The sequence below is a fragment of the Rhinolophus ferrumequinum genome, chromosome X (genome assembly GCF_004115265.2).
Source record: "Rhinolophus ferrumequinum isolate MPI-CBG mRhiFer1 chromosome X, mRhiFer1_v1.p, whole genome shotgun sequence".
NCBI classification, from domain to species: domain Eukaryota; kingdom Metazoa; phylum Chordata; class Mammalia; order Chiroptera; family Rhinolophidae; genus Rhinolophus; species Rhinolophus ferrumequinum.
In genome coordinates this window covers 1,706,784-1,721,303 of record NC_046284.1, presented here as the reverse complement: position 1 = coordinate 1,721,303, position 14,520 = coordinate 1,706,784, and the positions used below count along the sequence as shown (strand labels likewise).

The window sequence follows — 14,520 nt, the reverse complement described above, 5'->3', positions numbered from 1 at the left end:
GCCAGACAATCAGCTCTAATGCGTCTTTTCGAGCAACAATTAATATAAGACCTAGTCGTATTTTACTGTAAGACCCGGTCTTATATAATGTAATATAAGACCGGGTCTTCTAGTAATTTTTGCTCCAAAAGACACATTAGAGCTGATTGTCCGGCTAGGTCTTATTTTCGGGGAAACCGGGTAGGGGTGGAATGGCTGGTTCAGGTACTAACTTTAACCTTTTGAGGAACTGCCAGACTGGTTCCCAAAGAGGACGCACCAAGTTCCATACCCACCAGCTGTTCCAGTGTCTCTACAGCCGCAGTAACGTGTGTCCTTTTCGCTGTAGCCCTCCTAGGGTGTGCAAGTGGGATCTCGCTGGGCTTTGATCTGTGTTTCCCTCAGGGCTAAGGACACTGGGCATCTCTGCATGTGCTTATTAGACATTTGTGTCTATTATTTGGAAAAATGTCTATTCATCGCCTTTGCCCATTTGTTTATTAGGTTATTTGTCTTTTTATTGAGTTGTGACTTTTTAAAACATTTTGGAGACAAGCCTCTTGTCGGATACATGATTTGCAAATATTTCTTCCCATTGTGTGTGTTGTCGTTCCATTTCCTTGTGGTGTCTTTTGATACACAAAAGTTTTTCATTTTTATACAGTTCAGTTTGTCTATTTTTCTTTCAGTTTCTGGTGCTTTTGAGGTTGTATCAAGAAACCATTGTCTCGTGCAAGGTTATGAAGATTTGCTCCTATGTATTCTTCCAAGAGTTTTATTTAGGTTGGTGCAAAAGTTATTGTGGTTTTTGCAATTATTTTTAACCTTTTAAGCCACAATTTCTTTTGCACCAACCTAATAGATTTAGCTCTTACATTTAGGACTTTGATCCATCTTGAATTAATTTTTGTATGTGACATGAGGCGGGGGTGGGGCGGTCCAACTTTACGTTTATGTATATGAATATCCAGTTGTCCCAGCACCATTTTTTGAAAAGACTCTTTTGTCCCCATTGAATGGTCTTGGCACCCTAGTTGAAAATCAATTGACCATGAATGTGAAGGGTAAGAAAAAACGTTTTGAATGGAAATTTGAAGAATGAGAAATTTGGATGGGTATGGAAGACAGGGAGAACCATGGGTTGTTTTCCTTTACTTTTCGTGTTTGAATTCTAAAAATAATACATTGTCACTGTAGAAGACTCAGTGCAGAAGTACTGAGAGTGAAAATTAAGTGTTCTTCAGATGCTCTCCAAGTTTAGTCCCTCTGCTGTTTGTGACCACTACTAACATACAGGGGGGTATGTTCAAGGGAGGGGACAAAAAAAGTGCAGTGCAGATAGATTGGGAGTAGCCCGAAATTCTAGATCAAGGATTTTGAACATGATTTAAGAGAGCGTTAAAAGGGCACTATAGGTCTTTTCTTTTTTAAATGCAGATTCTTAATCAGAGGAGACTCTTTTTTGAGTCTCCCTAGCGTCAAATACTCAACAGCATGGCCCAGAATCTGGGCTATTCAAACTCCAAGAAACATGGAACCAGGAAGTTCACCAAACCTCAGATGATCTCAAGTTATTTCCTAGCACCTGTTCCTCTTAGTTCAGACTCAAGGAACAGAAAGTTGCATGGGGAGATAGGTGGAGATGGGGGTGGGAGAAAGGGCAGCGAAGGTGAGGATCACAGCATAGCGTGGCTGAGAATCTGGAGGCGGAGGTAAGATTAGGGGGTCCTAGGGGATGAGTCCAGGGATGCCTCCCAGATCAGAGGTAAAGGGACCTCCTGGACCTCCAGGAGAGTGAACAATTCTCACTCAGATCTCTGCTCTCATTCTATGGATTTGAAGTACAAACAAACTTTCGCCCTTGAATGGAACCCTTCAGATGCTTTCGAACTCTGGCAGCAGTTCACTTTCAATGTCATTTTTCTGTGGGTGAGTTGACATCCGTAGGGGCTCTGGTGGACATTGAAAGTTATAGGGACACATAAAATGCATACAGATAAGTGCATCAAGTGCACTAATCTTAAATGTACAACTTTTTTCTGTCTTCTTATCAAAATCAGTGGACCAGCAACTACCCAGAAATCCTGGAGAGGATGGAGGTAAGGAATTAAAAAGTTCAAGTAACCCTTGCTGTATATGAACTTGATCTATACAATTTCAAGTGTACAGCATTAATAGTAGTATACCAGCTCATTTTACATAATAGCCCAAAGCCTAAAATGTAGCAAGTTTCAAGCAGGGGTATAACAATAACCATAGCTACCATTTCTGATACAAACTAACCTGCCAGGCACTATGCTAAATGCTTTGTGCAAATTATATAATTTATCCCAATTTCCCACCATGAAATCTACATATTTGTTCACATGAGCACAAATCCTCTCCCTACCTCCTTTTCCACTTCTCATTTCTTCCCACCGGGCTTTGTATCCTATCCCCTCACACCTTCCCAGAAACCTTACACTATATTAATTATCCTTCCTTTTTCCTATTTATTCAATCTTTTCCTCTCGGATTTTTTTCATTGGCATTTAAATATACTCGTCTCTTTTTCCTAAAACAATTTCCCGAGTTCACATCCCTCTCTAGCTACTACTTAATTTAACTCCCTTCTCTCCTTTATAACTAAACTTCTTGAAATAACTATTCCTTTCCATTTCCTTCTTTCTCATCCCTTGACAACACACTTCAGTCTGACTTCCAACCCCTCACTCTGTGGTGATAAGGTCATCACTGGCCACTGAGTCACTAAGTCCAATGCATACTTTTAGTCCTCATCTTGCTTGATCTCTGAAGCCACAGTGGACACCCATGATGCTTTCTTCCTTGAACTGCATTTCATACTTTGGCTTCTATGATCCATCGCTCCTCTTGGTTGTCCTCTGACATCTCTGGTCATTCTTTTCAGTCTCCTTTCCAGGCTCCTCCTTTTCTCCCCAGCCATTCAATGATGAAATTCCTCAGGACTCAGCCCTAGGCTTGCTCTCTTTGGACATGGAACTCTCTTCTAGATACTGTCATTTATGCCCATGACTTCCAATACCACCCACATGCAGATGAAACTTAAAAACAATCTCAGAAAACTTACCACTCACAGATTTTTGTCTCGAGGCCCTCTCTTTCCGTTGAGGTCCAGATCTGTGTACTAGAGTAGTGACAGGTAACGTGTATTTGGAACAGTGTCTGGCATATAGTAAGTACTATGTAAGTGTTTGCTGTTGTCAGTATTCCTACTATATCTCTTCACCAAAAGCTTTCACCACCTCAGCCTATTAGGAAAGTTTTGTTTTTCTTTCTTAGGAGGGACACATCTCCAATATCCAATTCTATGATGTTTGAGTAAGAAATGAGGATTTTCTTGACAGTCAGGTTGTGCTCGTCTATAAAGTGAGCACATATTTACCCTAACGTTGCATCAGCTTTGGGGATATTCACCTGCTGAGGGCAAACAGTACCATGTACCACTGGGCTAGGTGCTTTCACCCACATTATTTCACTTCATCTGCACACCTGCTCTGTGAATTTGGTAGATCTCCATTTTTATAGATGAGGAAACCAAGGCTCAAAGAAGGAAATAGCTTGCTCAAGGTCACATGGCTACTGATTAAAACCTCGGTCACTGCCAAGAGCCATCCTAGAGCCATTTGAGAACATCCCAAACCTAAGGACCCCACTGGGATCTGAGAAGAGGAACTTGACACCACACCCCTCTAGCCTCGCAGAGTCCCGGTGACAAGCCTGTCTGGAAACCAGTGAGGCCCTTGGCTGATCAATAATACCTCGCAGTGACAGAACGCTTTGCAAACAACCTGTGTCTGATCACGTCCTCTCTAACCTCAGTGAGCCTCCTGGTTACTTTACCTTTCTCTTCATCCGGATCAGTAGTTCTCCCAGTCACCAGATTCAGAGTTCCTGTCTCTGGGACCCCTGCCTCCACGTCCTCTTTCTTCCTGTCTGCTCCCAGAGTCCCAGAACACTGCTAGAAGGAGAACCCAGCAGACCAGTATGAATTCATGCTGTCCAATTTCAACTTGGCCCTCGCAGCTGCTCAGCACCCCTTCCACTTGTCTCGTACATTCCCTGGCACTGGCCCCACAGAGGCTGTTCCACACCTTCCTCTTTCTCCTCCAACTACAAATTCCAATCTCCCTGCTTCTATTTCCACAGACGTTGGATTAGGTACTTTCATCAGATTAACTGTCCCTCCTGCAACAAATCAATACTATCTTTCTCCCTTCCAGCTCTGTCCTCTGGCCACCCAGTTCCGTTCCCTTCCTGGGAAAGCAATCAATGATCTCTTATTTATCCTTTCAGAAAAATTTTATGACTCTACAAGGAAAAATATGGAACAGAGGGAACTTGCACTGGTTGTGAATGATAAGTAGGACTTGGATAGGGGGAGTGAAAGGAGATGACATTCCAAGAGGAGGAAATACCCTGGGTCAAAGCACAGAGGTGGGAATGAACAAGATATATTTAGAAAAGAGGGTACAGCAAGTAGAGTAATCCCCTGGGAAATAATCCCAGATGCTGCTCAAGTGCCACCTCTCCTTGTCCAGTTCTGACTTCGGCCCAACCGCTCCTCCCCCGCCCATCCCGCTCCACACCAGCAGAGGGGAAATCTGACACTGCATGGCCCCTCACCCGTCCTATCTCGCCTGGCCTTCTGTTACTATTTATTGAGCTTTGACCCCAACCATCTGTTTCAGTCCTGATAAAGAGGTCCTAGCTCCCTCCTGACTCACTCTCCAAGCCAGAATCCTTCCACTTCTTTGGTCCCATGGACAATTTCCTCACACCACTGAAAACAGGACAATGAAATCGAAGATGCATTGTACACATATTATTGATTTTACCAATATATACAACAAACAGAGGTCAAGGAGACATGTAAACTATACAACGGAGATGTAATCAGCAAAACCCAGACTGTGTGAAACTCTACTGAAAAACAATCCAATTTCCTCAACAAAAAATTGTAAGGAAAGGAAGAGATGAAGGGGAACCTTTAGTTTTAAAGTGACATGTAATACATATCCACCAATCACAATGTGTGGACTTTGGAGGCTGATTCAAACCAAAAAACTATAAAAAAATTCTTTGGACATTTATGAAACTAGGGGAAATTTAAACACTCAGACTTGGTATTTGATGATATTAAGGGATTATTGCTTGTTTATTTTATATGTGCTAATGGTATTACAACGGGCATTTTTTAAATAAAAAGATCCTTTTAAAGATACATACTGAAATATTAATATGTATATTAAACCACAATACGTATGTATATTAAACCACAATTACTTTTACACCAACCTAATATTTAGGTATGGAATGATATCACATCTGGGATTTGCTCCAAAACAATATGGGAGGGAGGAAACAGATGAAACAAGAGTACCCAAGAGTTGATGCCAGTTGAAGCTGAGTGGTAAATGGGGATCCATTATACTATCCTGTCTACTTTTGTACATTTTAAGTTCCCCATAAAACAGTTTTATAAAACAGTGTTACTCAGTTGCCACGCATCTGATGAAAGTATGTGTATTGGTCTGAAGGAGTGGAACAGGAGCTGGAATCTGAGAAGAGGAAGGTGTGGAACAGCCTCTGTGGGGCCAGTGCCAGGGAATGTACGAGACAAGTGGAAGGGGTGCTGAGCAGCTGCGAGGGCCAAGTTGAAATTGGACAGCATGAATTCATACTGGTCTGCTGGGTTCTCCTTCTAGCAGTGTTCTGGGACTCTGGGAGCAGACAGGAAGAAAGAGGACGTGGAGGCAGGGGTCCCAGAGACAGGAACTCTGAATCTGGTGACTGGGAGAACTACTGATCCGGATGAAGAGAAAGGTAAAGTAACCAGGAGGCTCACTGAGGTTAGAGAGGACGTGATCAGACACAGGTTGTTTGCAAAGCGTTCTGTCACTGCGAGGTATTATTGATCAGCCAAGGGCCTCACTGGTTTCCAGACAGGCTTGTCACCGGGACTCTGCGAGGCTAGAGGGGTGTGGTGTCAAGTTCCTCTTCTCAGATCCCAGTGGGGTCCTTAGGTTTGGGATGTTCTCAAATGGCTCTAGGATGGCTCTTGGCAGTGACCGAGGTTTTAGGCAGGTGGAATTCACCACTGAAACTGGAGCTTCTGCAAAAGGCATGGTGTAAGGAGTCATTAAAACATTAACAAAACTACTCTTTACTGAGCCTTTACTCTGATCCAAGCACTGTATATATATACATACACACACACACACACACACACACATATATATATATATATTTTTTTCCCCCTGTTCTCTCAGTCTCTATTATATATATACTGGGGTGCCAAAAAATGTATACAAGTGGACACTGGTCAACGTTGCTCAAGCTGTAGTTTGCTGTAATCAGAAGTGTCTGGACGCTGATGGGAACCACTTTGAGCACCTCTTGTAATTGCAGAAGTCACATGTGACTTGTATTCATCTTTTGTTACTGGTATGTATTATTAAAATCTTAATACAGTTTTCCTTTCTTAAAATGTGTATACATTTTTTTGGCGCTCTCTCTCCACACACACACACACACACACACACACACACACACACACACACACGGTGCCAAAAAAACGTATACACATTTTTAAAAAGGAAAAAACTGTATTAATTATAATATATACTGATAAAAGATTGATACAAGTCATGTTTGACTTCTGCAATTACAAGAGGTGCTCAAATTATAAGAGGTGCTGGTTACCATCAGCATAATTTTAATACAGTTTTTTCCTTTCTTAAAATGTTTTTAGATTTTTTTTGGCACCCTCTCTATGTATCTCAAATGAGAATACATATCCTCATTTAATTTTCACAACAGTATATTAAAAGCATTATCATTTTTTTTAATAGATGAGGAAACTGAAGCTCAGGGGAGGTTACATAATTTTCTGTAGGTCACACAGCTATCAAGTGTCAGAGCTGGGACTCAAAATCAGGGTTGACTACAAAGCCTGTGCTCTTTGATGTTCAGCAAACACTCCCCTCCATTAAATAAATCTTATTTTGCCAATGACATCTGTTATAAAATTATAGATTCACTTCCACCAGAGAGAATTACCCACTGAATTGTAAGCTTTTGGTGAGTAAGGAGTTCACTGATCCGGGTGGAAGCGCTGTTTGGAGACAGTGAGAGCAGCTGGACAACTGCAGTGGTTCAGGAGAGAAGATGAGACACCAGACTAATTTGGGGTGGTAGTAAGAATGGAGGAGACAGTAATGGACTTCAGAGATATGTCTTAGTTCAGTCTGCTAGAACAAAGTACCATGGACTGGGTGGTTTATACACAATGGAAATTGACTTCTTCCAGTTTTTGGAAGCTAAAATTCCAAGAGCAAGACGCCAGCATGGTTGAGATCTGGTGAGGGCCCTCTGCCAGGTGGAGAGCAGAAGCAGCACACTCTGTCATGACTTTTAAGGGCACTAATCCCCTTCGTGACCTCATCTAGTCCTAATGGCCCACCAAAGGCTATATACCTCCTAACACCATCACGTTGGGGGATAGGGTTTCAACATGCATTTTAGGGGCCTACATTCAGTCTCTAACAAGACAGTTCCACAGGCAGGAGTGAAAGTAACATGGCTGTGCTGGTCTTCCGTGTTCCCTGAACTAAATGCAGCTTGCTCCTTCCTCAGTGACTCTGTATTTGTTGTTCTTATTTATTTATTTTTAAGAAGGGCACAGCTCATAGTGGCCCATGCGGGGATCGAACCGGCAACCTTGGTGTTATTAGCACCACACTCTAACCAACTGAGCTAACTGGCCGCCTCTAGTGCCTCTGTATCGATCCTCGCCTGAAATAGTCTTCCTGCAGGTCTCTGAATACCTGGCTTCTTCTCGTCATTCATGTCTCAGCTCAAACATCACCTCTCATGATAGGGAACCAAATTATTACCTTGAAAATTCAGCAAAAAGGGGAGAGAACCAAGCAAATTCCTGCCTTTCCTAGATGAACGGGGAAACAGAAGAGTACGATGAGGGGACATGACTTTTTACAAAACTATTCCAATGAATAAAAACAAATAATAAACTTAGAATATCACCACTTTGCAACCCTCGGTAAATAGATAGAGACACTAAAGCATCAATAGCTTCTAAGATTACAGAGAGAGACATCAAACATTATGTCCATCCTATGGTCATACCAAAGGGATGGAGTGCGAGTTTGATTTAGTCTTTGGATCCAGCTGCCAGTTTGCAGGAAATAACAGAGAAACCAACTGCATGATGTCTGTGCAATTAGCAAAACCCAGGGTGAGAAAATGCTTGAGTTCTTCTGCAAAAAAAAAAAAAAAAAAAAAAAAAAAAAAAACACCTCTCAGAGAGGCCTTTCTTGACCATCCTCTAAATTAGTGCCTACTGCCCACGTTACTAACACAGCACCCTGTTTGGTTCTCCCAGAGCCCTTACCCTTATGTGAAGCTCTTACATAAGCAGCAATGTAGCGTGACAGTTAAGAGGACAAACTGTAACATCGGCTGTCCAGGTTCAAATCTTGACTCCTCCACTTACTAGCGATATATATGACCTTAAACTACTCAAGGGCTATGAGCCTCAGTTTCCCCAACTATAAAATGGGATTAAAGACAGTGCCTATATCCTAGGGTCATTAGTATTGAGTTCATGTATCTGAAGAGCTTAGTACGCACCTGGTACAGGATAAGCATTATGAAAAGTGTTACCAATATTATTGCACAATGATTTTGACCTGTACATTATTTCTCCCTTTCACTACAATGTAAGTCTATCTTTCTGCCCTGTTCCCAGCACCTAACACTGCCCAGCACATTCATAATATGTGCTCAAGAAATACTTGTTGAGTGAAGGGTCTGAATTAGGGTGGCAAAACATAGACAGGAAACAGCCGTGTATGGTATTACTTAACAAGAAGGGAAAAACCCTTGGGCTTGCTGATTTTTTCCCCCGATAGGGGAGGGAAGGGTGTAAGACGACTACTCCAAGGCTTCAAGCTTAAGGGACAATACTATCTGAATATTCTGATAATGACTTATTTTAGATATAAGCTTGAAATGATGGCAAAACATATGGAAATGCTAGCGGGGAGTTAACTGTAAATGTAGAATTGAAGTTCAGGAGAAAAGTCAGCACTGAAGATAGATTTGAGTATCATCTGCATCAATGTGACACTTAGATATTCAACTCTCTGATTGAGCATCCGTCCTCTTTAAAAACCAGACACTTGCAGAAGTGAATACAATGGAAAACAAAATATTTGAACCCTTAAATTTATTCTTCAGAGGAAGTCACTGTTAGCAGTTTGGTGTGTATCCTACACATTTTCTATGCATTTGCCAACATATTGGCATATGACATGTAGAGATATAGTAAAAGTCTGAGCGGATACCTACATACGCTCGTACACATGGAACCGTCTGTGTTTTCTTTTTGGCCAATCGGAATCATTCTGTAATATTTTTTTTTCTGTAACTTAATCGTTAAGCATATCACCTTATCGTCCTTGAAGACATTTCCATGTTAATATGTACAGATCTCAAAACAAAATGTACAGCTCTGACATTCTTTGTGCTGTACAGTACTTTATCATATGGATATGCCATAATTGATTTAACTGTTCCCCTATTGATGAACACTTAGGTTTCCAATTTTTATCACAAATTATGCAGAAATGAAAATCGCTGTATCTTTGAATATTTGTGCTAACATTTCTTGATAGATTCATAGAAGGGGGGTGGCTGGAAAAAAAGGATGCACATTCTTACCTATCTAAAATGTTAACAGATATTGCTCAATTTTCCTCCACAAAGGCCACTGCAATTTACATGGCAACGCAACAGTGTGTGAGGTACCAGTTTACCCAATACCCATCAATACTTTATCAATTTAAAAACTTTTTTTACCACCTACATGTGCAAATAATGGTATCTCATTTTTATTTTGCATTTCCTGATTACAGAAAAGGGTAAGAATTTTTTTTTACCGAATATTCATGTACAGACTTTCAATTAAACTCTTCTTTTCAGTCTCGTATGTCATGCCGATCCTCTGCTGTACCTGGTATCTTGGGTCCTGGAGCTTTCCCCAGTTTTAGTGGTAAAATGGCCCCTTCTCATCTGTATCCTTCCCTGCACTAGAGCAACGTTTCTCCCCAGCTACTATTTCAGCTACCATTTTCTAAGCGGCTTTCCTGCCTCTCGAGAACCCCTGCAACTTTTTGCCCTTTGGGATTTGTACATAATTTATGTATTATTTTCAGTGTATTTTTCATGATGTCCCAGAAGAGATTTGAAATGCTGTATTTAAATTCCCATATGTAACTGCTTCTCTATTCAATTCCATTGATCTATTTGTGTATTCTTGAACCATATCACAGCTTTATAGAATAATTTGATATCTGGTAGGCAGATCTTCCCACATGTCTATCTTTTAGAAGTTTCTTGGCTCTTTCTGTATATTCTTCCAGATGAAATTCAAAACCAGCTTGTCGAGTATTCCCACCCTATCCCCCAAAATCCCAATGAGATTGTTACAGCAATTTATAGTTACTTGAAATTCTTTTCAATTATGAAACTTCTCATTCAGGAATAGTGTACATCTATCCATTTCTCCTATCTTCATACTTGTAGCCTTTGGTAATATTTTGTATTTTAACGTAAATGCTTGTCAGGTTTATTCCTATCTTTTTTTTTCCCCCACTACTGTGAATGGGACCTTTCTTCTCCATTTGGATAACTGGGTCTTGTTTTTCTATAGAGAGTTATTGATTTAAAACCTAAACTCTTCTTCTGTTTAGTTTTCATACTCTTAGATTATCTATGTATCATATACAAACAAGGCCATTTTATGACTCTTCCCTTACAACATTTATAACTTTTATCTTCTTTTGTCTTAATGTTTTGACTAGAACCTGCAGAGCACTGCTGAGTAAGTACTTAAGTGTCTTACGTGTCCAATAGTTGTAAAAACAGGGCACCGTGTTTTCCTTCTGACTTTAAGGTGAATGCCCCTAGTAGTTCACTGTTTGATGCTCACAGCTGTTTTCTATATACTCTTTAGCAAGTTATAAAATTCTCCTATTCCTAGCCTACTGAGAAAATATTTTTAAGGTACTACAGACACAAGGTAAAAAATTCTAATAGTACAAAAGGGTATGTGAAGAGTGGCCCATCTCTATTCCCCCGTTTCCTGGTTCCCTTACTGACAGGCAATTCCTATCAACAATTTTTATGTGAACTACCATAAGCGATGCAAATATAAGCATATATGTGAATATGTTATTTTTTATACAAATAGTATAAAATAGTATGAAGCCTGTAACCAGGCTTCAGTGATTATTAACTGATGGCCAATCTCATGTCATTTACTATATACCCCTAAGCGCTGCTCTGCCACCCACACACCAAGGTTATTCTGAAGCAAACATCAAACATCACAGTATTTCATTTCATTCATAAATATTATAGTATATATCTAATATAAGGACTTTTTCTAAACATTACAAAACCACCACCTCTAGAAAATTACCCATTCTTTAATATCATCAAATGTACCAGTCACTGTTCAAATTTTCCTGATTGTCTCCTGTCTGTGTTTTAGTTTGCTTGAATCAGGATCCAAATAAGGACTATACACTGCAGTTGGCTGGTGTGTTTCTTAAATCTCTTACTCTAGGTGCCCCTTCCTTCCTTCCTTCCTATTGAAGAAACCTGGTTGTTTGTCCTATAGTGCTTCCCACAGAGTAGATTTTATTTAGTGCTTGCAGTCCTGTGGTGTTCCCGTACCTTGTGTTTCCCGAAGATTGATTAGATAGATCCAGAGGCCTGATTAGCTTTAGGTCCAGGTTCTAATTTTTTCCTCTTATGGGGGGTAAGGATAAATCATAGGTAGTATCTATACCAAAATATTTATGAATGAAATGAAATGCTGTGATGTTCGATGTTTGATTCAGAATAACCTTGGTGTGGGTGGGGAGCAGGGGTGAGGGGGTACAGTACTGTTACTTCCATAAATAGACAGTCTCTTCTTCCTTTTAAGATCTTCTCTTTGATGTTCTCAAGTTTCACTACAGTGTGTCTGGATGGAGATTTCTTTGTTTTCTTTTTCCTGCTTGGGATTCCTGAATCTTGAAGACTGGCCTCTTTCATCAACTCTCAGCTGCTTTCTCTTCCAGTACCACTGCCCCACTGTTTTCTCTATTCTTCCCCTGAACTCCAGTGAGACATCACCTGTAAGCATGAGGCCTGTACAACCGAGGCTGCAGGCCTCCAGGGATCAGATGCCGTCAGAGCACAAGTCGGCTCCAGCACTTGCCCAGTAGACTTACGGCTCTTTACTGTTTCTCTACTTTTCTGCCAGCGCATCGCGTGTGCGCGCGCGCATGGATGGCGATAGGTAGATCACCACACACACTTAAACATGTATCTTGCAGTTCATTCCATATCACTATGTAATTGACCTTTCGCCTTTTCGTTTTTTTATTTATTGAGGAACAACTTAGATTTATTAAGTTGGTGCAAAAGTAACTGCGGTTTAAAAGGTTAAAAATAATTGCAAAAACTGCAATTACTATTGCACCAACCTAATAGTAAAATGCAGGACTCTTAAGTGTCCATTTTTACATATGTATAAATCTGTGACCTTCCCCCAGGTCAAAATACAGAACATTTCCGGCACCACAAAAGGCTCCTCGTGCCCCCCCCACCCCCAAAGATTTACCACATTCTGCCTTCTAACATCATAGGTTTGTTTTGCCTGTATTTGAACTTCATATAAATGGAATTATACAGAGTATGTACTCTTCTGCCTCTGACTTCTTTCATTCAACACTGTCTGTGATCTTTATCTGTGTTGAAGATACCAATAGTTCTTTTACATTGCTGTATAGAACTCTAGCTTCTTAAACTTCTGTTTTATGTATATATTATAATTTAGTTAACTAATCTGCTGTTGATGGGTATTTCAATGGTTTTCAGTCTTTCATTACTACAAACACTACTGCAGTGCATATGTTTATTTTTTGTTTTAAATTACAATTGACATTCAAAATTACATTAGTCCTCAGGTGTACCGCATAGTGGTTAGACATTTATATAATTTATACATCGATCCCAGGGCATATGTTTGTTTATGCACCTTTGCCAATATATGTAAGCGTACCAGTAGGATAAAAATCCTAGCTGTGTAAGTGCTACGTGCAAGATTAGATACTGCCAAATTGCCTCCCAAAGAGGGTGTATTAATTTATACACCACACACAATATATATGAAGGCCTGCTACAAAACATTCTTGCTGACTATTAACAAATATTTTTATGTCTGACAATCTGATGTGTTAAAAATAGAAACCTATAATTAATAAATACTTTTGTTAACTAAAAATATATACATGGTAAAAAAAATTCAGGCAATATAAAAAGATATACAATGAAAGTTATATGCTACCCCTACTCCTATACCCTAGTTCCCTGGCCTTCCTTTCCAGAGACCACCACTATTGTGAGTACCTTCCAGATCTATTCTATACAAATCATGGATATACGAGTATAAATGGGTGTATATGTGTGTGTGCACGTGTTTGATATTTCCATCTAGTCTGGTTTACTGATGAGAATGGAAATTTACTTTCCTTTTTTTCATTTAAATATATTTATATCTATATATCTATCTTTTCTCCCTTTTTGGCACACATGGTAGCAGGTTGTTCACTCTGCTTTTTCACTTACTGTATCTTTGCAACTGTGTCATGTCAATACATTTAGGAGCTGCCTTACTCTTTCTTATGGCTACATCACAATTTATTGAACAGTCCCAGCCATTTCGGTTGTTTCCAATATCCTATTACAGTCTCCTTGAACATACGTGGTTGTGTACACGTGCCAGTGTATTTGTAGGATAAAGTACTGAAAGTAGAGTTCTAGGTCAAAGTATATCGTGACTGATGGGATTCCCTGCCACACATGCATTCCTGCCTTCCCCACTTGTAGCAGTCATAAAGTTTGAAGGGGTTGAACTGATCTCCCCCCCCCCCCGGCTTCTGGCAGGATGCACCACCTGCGTAACCCAATGGGGTACCCCATCCCCCATGCCTCAGTGTTTGGTTTAGGCAGCCCAAGCCTCAGCCAATAATGCACACCATTGTCCTGTCAAGGGGATTGTTCAGGAATGGGCCAGTGCCCAAATTCAAGTTAATGAAATGTTAGAGGATGTGTGTTGAAGTATTTGGGGGAAGAGGGTTTTTTTGTTTGTTTGTTTTTGTTCTTTGCCCTTTTGAGAAAGATAACAGAAGCCGGCTTTGTCTCTTCTTTTGGCCAGTGTGGTGTGGCTGATGTAAAGCCCTCAAATGCTGCAGCCCTTTTGCTACCAAGAAGGGAGTCAAATTTACGATGAAGCTCATACTGGAAGGCTGAACTGACAGATGGGAGGAAATTAGGCCTTTGGTGATATTGTTGATCCATGGAATCAAACCAACTGCAAAGCCTGCTCATCCCCTGGGATTTGCAGCTGTATGAACCAATAAATCCTCTTTATTGTTTAAGCCTATT

General features: G+C 40.4%; 1 long non-coding RNA gene and 1 other non-coding gene across 2 annotated transcripts in view; both read right to left on the bottom strand.

Annotated features, from left to right (window-relative positions):
- Positions 1-5,184: 5,184 nt before the first annotated feature.
- Positions 5,185-14,520, bottom strand: part of LOC117023551 (uncharacterized) — a 29,110-nt gene continuing 19,774 nt past the window's right edge. Inside the window, exon 3 of the long non-coding RNA XR_004423229.1 lies at positions 5,185-6,112. This is a non-coding gene — a long non-coding RNA (uncharacterized LOC117023551). The remainder of the gene's footprint in view (positions 6,113-14,520) is intronic.
- On the bottom strand, positions 7,692-7,765 carry TRNAI-AAU (transfer RNA isoleucine (anticodon AAU)). Its single transcript has one exon. It is a non-coding gene; the product is annotated as a tRNA-Ile (tRNA).